Raw genomic sequence first — 5,895 nt, 5'->3', positions numbered from 1 at the left:
TATGTGAAGTTTATATGAAATAATTCATATATGAACTGCGGTTGTAGATGAGAGTGAAGAATGATCATCGCAGTTAATTTTCCAATTTAAGCAATTGGAAAGAAGAAGCCTGAAAAAATCATGGCTTCAACGGGATTCGAACCCGTGACCTCCGCGATACCGGTGCGATGCTCTACCAACCGAGCTATGAAGCTACACATTGGGAGCGAGGTCAATTAATTGAGTTCATATCTTCCCGTGACAAGTTCATATCTTCACTCTCATCTACAACCGCAGTTCATATATGAATTATTTCATATAAACTTCACATCATTTCACTCCTCACTGGAAGATATGAACTCAATTAATTGACCTCGCTCCCAATGTGTGGCTTCATAGCTCAGTTGGTAGAGCATCGCACCGGTATCGCGGAGGTCACGGGTTCGAATCCCGTTGAAGCCCTGATTTTTTCAGGCTTCTTCTTTCCAATTGCTTAAATTGGAAAATTAACTGCGATGATCATTCTTCACTCTCAAATTGTGATCTTATAGGAAATAAATGAAGAAGGCACTTCTCCAAGTTTTAGGTCTGTGGCTCTTTAGTGGTGGCTCTTTAGTTTTCGATTTTAGAAAATGATGACGTCACATGAAAACTAACCATACAGTATATTTGTAACTAGAGTTTTCTTTCGATCTTGCAGATACACTAATTAACAATTAGATTATGAGCTTGAGATTTCTATGAGGTGATAGTCAACTATCGCCTCATAGAAATCGAGAGCAAATAATCTAATTGTTTTAGTAGAATTCTAACTAAAATAAACGCAAATAACGGTTTCTATTTATTTTTCTACGCATTATTGAACTTTACGCTTTAACAAAATCGCACGCATTGAATTGTCCTTGGTAAATTTGCAGTTGTTTACGCGCGCACTCGTTTTTTCAATAATTTCAAGTTTTTAAAGTCAAGAAACCGCTAATGTCCTTCTTTTAGTCTTCTCAGGAATTTAACTATCCATTTACATCTAAACTTTCTTCCAAAACCTCGAAAAGCAATAAAAACGTCGTGTTTTGTGGACGATCGACAGCCACTGCCCTCTAATGGCTGATAGTATACGAGTAGCTCAGCCAATCACATTGCAGCATTTGCATTAGTATACTAGTAGAATTCTACCAATTGTTGTTAGGTTCGTCCCTGTCTTTCACGTTGGTCAGTAAGTGTCGTAACGTAGTTGTAGGTTTGTCATCCGTGAGATGGTCAAAACCGCGGACGCATACCGACAGATTACGTGACGAATCATCCTACAACCCGACTTCGAACAAAGGCACGACTATAAAGACTTTGACGAGACGAGCGCAACTAGTTTGTGACACACCGGACAGCTTACGTGACGAAAACAGATACAAAAAAAGTGAAGTATGATCATCGCAGTAAATTTTCCAATTTAAGCAACTGGAAAGAAGAAGCCTGAAAAAAAAATCAGGGCTTCAACGGGACTCGAACCCGTGACCTCCGCGATACCGGTGCGATGCTCTACCAACTGAGCTATGAAGCCACACATTGGGAGCGAGGTCAATTAATTGAGTTCATATCTTCCCGTGAGTGAAATGATGTGAAGTATATATGAAATAATTCATATTTGAACTGCGGTAGTAGATGAAAGTGAAGTATGATCATCGCAGTAAATTTTCCAATTTAAGCAACTGGAAAGAAGAAGCCTGAAAAAAATCAGGGCTTCAACAGATACCTTGAAAGTGTTTTTCACAAAAACTGCTACAACGCTGACTTTATTAGACGAAACAGTTACCGACCTACTGAAGCTGACGCAACGAACAGGAACCCAACGCCTGTTACTACAGTGACTATACCTTACATTAAGGGTACTTCTGGGACCATCTCACGGATCCTACAGCCCTACAACATCCGTGTAGCCCACAAACCGACAACTACGTTACGACACTTACTGACCAACGTGAAAGACAGGGACGAACCTAACAACAAACAAGGAGCAGTTTACAAGATCAAATGCTCCGACTGCGAGGCTTCGTACATTGGTGAGACTGGCAGAAACCTTAACATGAGACTGACTGAACACACACGAGCCACGAAAGAAATGGTGATGTCAACAATCACATTGCTGTACATCATCAACTGACAAAACACAACATTGACTGGGATTCTGCTCAGTGCTTAACTTACAGTACAAACTATTTTCAACGACTGACTCTGGAAAGCTGGTGCACTAACCTAGAACAAGCGCCACTTAACAGATGTCAACAACTACCGGCGCCTTACAAACGACTTATCCATGACGGAAACGAAACCGACAAACGGACTTCCAACAGACCGACTTAATTTGACTAACAATAGACGGACCAAAAACCGACCAATTTGATTAACAATAGACGGATCGAAACCCACCAATGACTGATGGCAAACTTTACACGAGTCTTTCAGCCAATACCATCACGGCTAAACTGACCAATCATGTTCAACGGACCAGACTTATAACATCATCGACTGACAAAAACGATTCACTTGACTCTGAAGATGACTTCCGTTCAGGTTGTCGAAACGTCAGTCACCAACAACAGTTCTTTTCAGAACTACCCTCACCCGGACGATCACACTATACGAACTACTGATACTCCTGGATTCAAACCATTTACTATGAAATAACTACTACAGAGGGAGACATAACGGCCCAACAGCGCATGTCTAAATTATGTTTCCTTTAAAGGATAAAAAATGCAGGGTATTTGAAGGCATTTTTTCTGGGACGTAGATGAATAAACAATCAAAGAAAGTCAAACTCTGTGTGATATAACACGCTGCGTTTAAAAATAATCGAGGTTATTTGTTGCGCACGGAAATTACCAAAACTCACCTAAATAACCGTTTTTGTCAGCATTGTGGCGTGAAAACAAGCACGGTGACCCCCTCTTTTTACTACGTTTTTAATATCTCCTTGTCCTGTAACAACAGCATACCAAGTTTCATCAGAAATCTAAGGCGGATTCTTTCACTAGGGAATCACCTTAAAGTGCAAATGAGCTCAGACATTCTTTGTAAAATTTTGAGTACTTAAACCCGGGTGGCACAAAAGGTATTCACTACATCTGGCTCAAATTCCTTGGGACAGTTAATCGTGCTTTGCCCTTTCAATATTTAGAACTAATGTTTTTGTAGCTCCATCAGAAACTGTATCGCCATTTTATATGCTAATGAGGCAAATATTGTAAACAAACATTCTCCTCACAACAACTGCACGATTGGATAAAAATCAACCTCGCACTCAACCTCGTTCCCAGGATCTCTCATCTTCCCCCTCCCTACTCTGTTTGAAAAAAAAAATTGACGGCGGCAACTGTTGTCGTCAGCTATTGGCAAGTTTGCGTAAGAGAGCTTTGAACTAAAAAAGGAGATGAAGGAATGAAATTCTATGGTAGTTCAAAGGTAGCTCGTGAGCTAACGACGAGAAACAGGATAATCAAAAAAACACTGCGAGCTGAACACTGACGTAAGTCTGATTCTGTTTTCAGAATTGACCCAAGTATGGAGAGTTCTTCGCACTTTTTTCTGGATTCCGATTCTTATGGTGTAAAATCAATGGAATCACGCGGTATATTTACCTTTTACGATTTTTAATCAAATCTAACTGTATTTGCCCCCTAAAAAAGCCATTTTACACAGACCGACTAGTATAATTAACAGTTACGAACACTTTATAATGACGAAGAAGACTCTGTCATAGAATACTTTCTTCTACCAAAAGATGTTTAAAATATCATAATTGTTTAAGTGCACCCATAGCTGAAAGATATCTTGATGGGTAAAAACATAAGCGTTCGTCCTGTACACCCTAAGTGATACCAAAATCCAAATTTCACCAACCTATAAAAAGAAAAAGACCATCTGACCTTTGACCTCGAGAGTCTCTTTCGCAACGACAGACTGGAAAATGGTTTTTAAGCACTGAAAAATAATTTTAAAATCATACCAATGTAAAATTTCGCCCAAGGACAACTAATTTTGACATCTCAAAGATAATATTTATTTTGGTAAAATATGTACAGGTTTATACTCAAAGTTATCTGCAAACATTACTTGAGTGGCTGTGATGGAATATTTAGAAAGAGAGCCCTTATTCTTAAGTATTGTGAGCTAAAAAGACCAACAATAACAATTTATTTGTAATGAGTTATATCTCTTTGTAGTGAAAGCTGGCATACCTACATACGATGAATTGGAGGAAGTGGCTGGTCTTATTGGGAAGCAATGGAAAAAGCTTGGTCGTCGCCTAGGTGTCTCAGATGCAGAACTTGAAGGAATAGATCACGCTCATGATCAAATATCGGAAAAGGGATACCACATGTTAAAGCATTGGGAACAAGGGCAAGGTGTTGATGCGACCTATCAGGCTTTGCATGATGTGTTACTGCATCCATTGATACGTCGCCTAGACATTGCAGAGAAGCTCTGTTATTACTGATAATATAATGGTAATTATAGTGATTTTCTTTCATATTAAATGTGTGTGCAGTGATTTCATGGTTTTTAATGCGCTGGAGTCTGGATCAAGCATCCTGAGTATGAGCCCTACAAGGAGTCATTGTGTCATGTTCTTAGGCAACACATTTTACTCCGGCTCACAGTGCCTCTTTCCACCCATGTAGGTATTGATAAACAGAGCAAGAAACCAGTCAACAAATTATGAACTTTTATCTTTTTTTTCATGTCACGTCAAGCTGACCAACTTAATTCAGGGAATTTATCTGTTTCGTGCACTAGTTTGAGTGAGGGAATCACTCAGTTAAACAAGTCAGTGTGAGTTCAGTCGAAGATCTAAGACCTTAGACCTTCCCCATCGCCAATACTACTGACTTAAAGTATATATGAAGCGAAAGTAATCTTTTCATATTTACAAAATGTAACGTTTGAAATACACAATTCCAAAGCTTGAGACTTTAAGGGTAGAAATGGACTATTTTACAAGCTCAAATATGTATATCTGCCATTCTAACAAGTGCAGAATTTATTTTGCTCCGCGCCATTTACGCCATGTTTACTTCTTATCGGACGGAACAGTTTTCAAGTTGATATGTGGGAGAAAAATCCTTTTTCATCAAAATTTTCGAAAGGCGCGTAAAACTCCAAGCTGACCCGCGACGAATTCGTTGCGCGCGTGATAGTATGTCGATTTCAATTGGTTATAAAAATTGGTGTCAATCAAGACGGCACATGCGCTTTATCCTGACAATGGCCCTTTGATATTAAGTTACCATGGCAAAATAAGGCGACACGAGAATCTTAAAAGATGTGTTGTACATTCTCACATCTTTATCATTTATACAAAGGAACATTGAGATAAAGATGTTAACGAATTTTTACATACCCTACAGGAACACTAGGAACTGTTCCAGTGGTAATCAAGACGATAGGTGAACATCTGCTTGCTAGCACACAACTTTTTGTATTTGGATAAAGGAGAAATAGGTCGTCAATACAAAGTTTTAATTTTTTTCAGTTATACATTTACTAGTGAAGGTGTGAACCAATAGCATGATCTGATGGCTTTGTTCTTTCGTGTAACAATTATGGTAATTGAGCAATTTGATATTCTAGAGCGAATTTATGTTTTTAAATGAAAGGTTAGGAAAATTGCATGTTTCAGCTCCGCTGGAAGTTAAAGCGGGTTGTAGGATCACTATTAACTTCAAATCGTGTAGGAAAATTGTGCCATCATTGTAATTAAATTTTGAGTTCTACCTGTTATCCAGTGAATAAATGTTATCATTTAACGCTGTTTTCTTTAATGACAGTTTGACCCAGTCCATTAACACAGATCCTGGAGGTTAGTATATCCATTTCTGAGTAAGCTCACCACAAGTTCCCGGTTCGTTATTTCCCTCCAGC

This window comes from Orbicella franksi, chromosome 1, assembly GCF_964199315.1.
Source record: "Orbicella franksi chromosome 1, jaOrbFran1.1, whole genome shotgun sequence".
In the NCBI taxonomy this organism is placed as follows: domain Eukaryota; kingdom Metazoa; phylum Cnidaria; class Anthozoa; order Scleractinia; family Merulinidae; genus Orbicella; species Orbicella franksi.
This window is presented reverse-complemented; position numbering follows the sequence as displayed.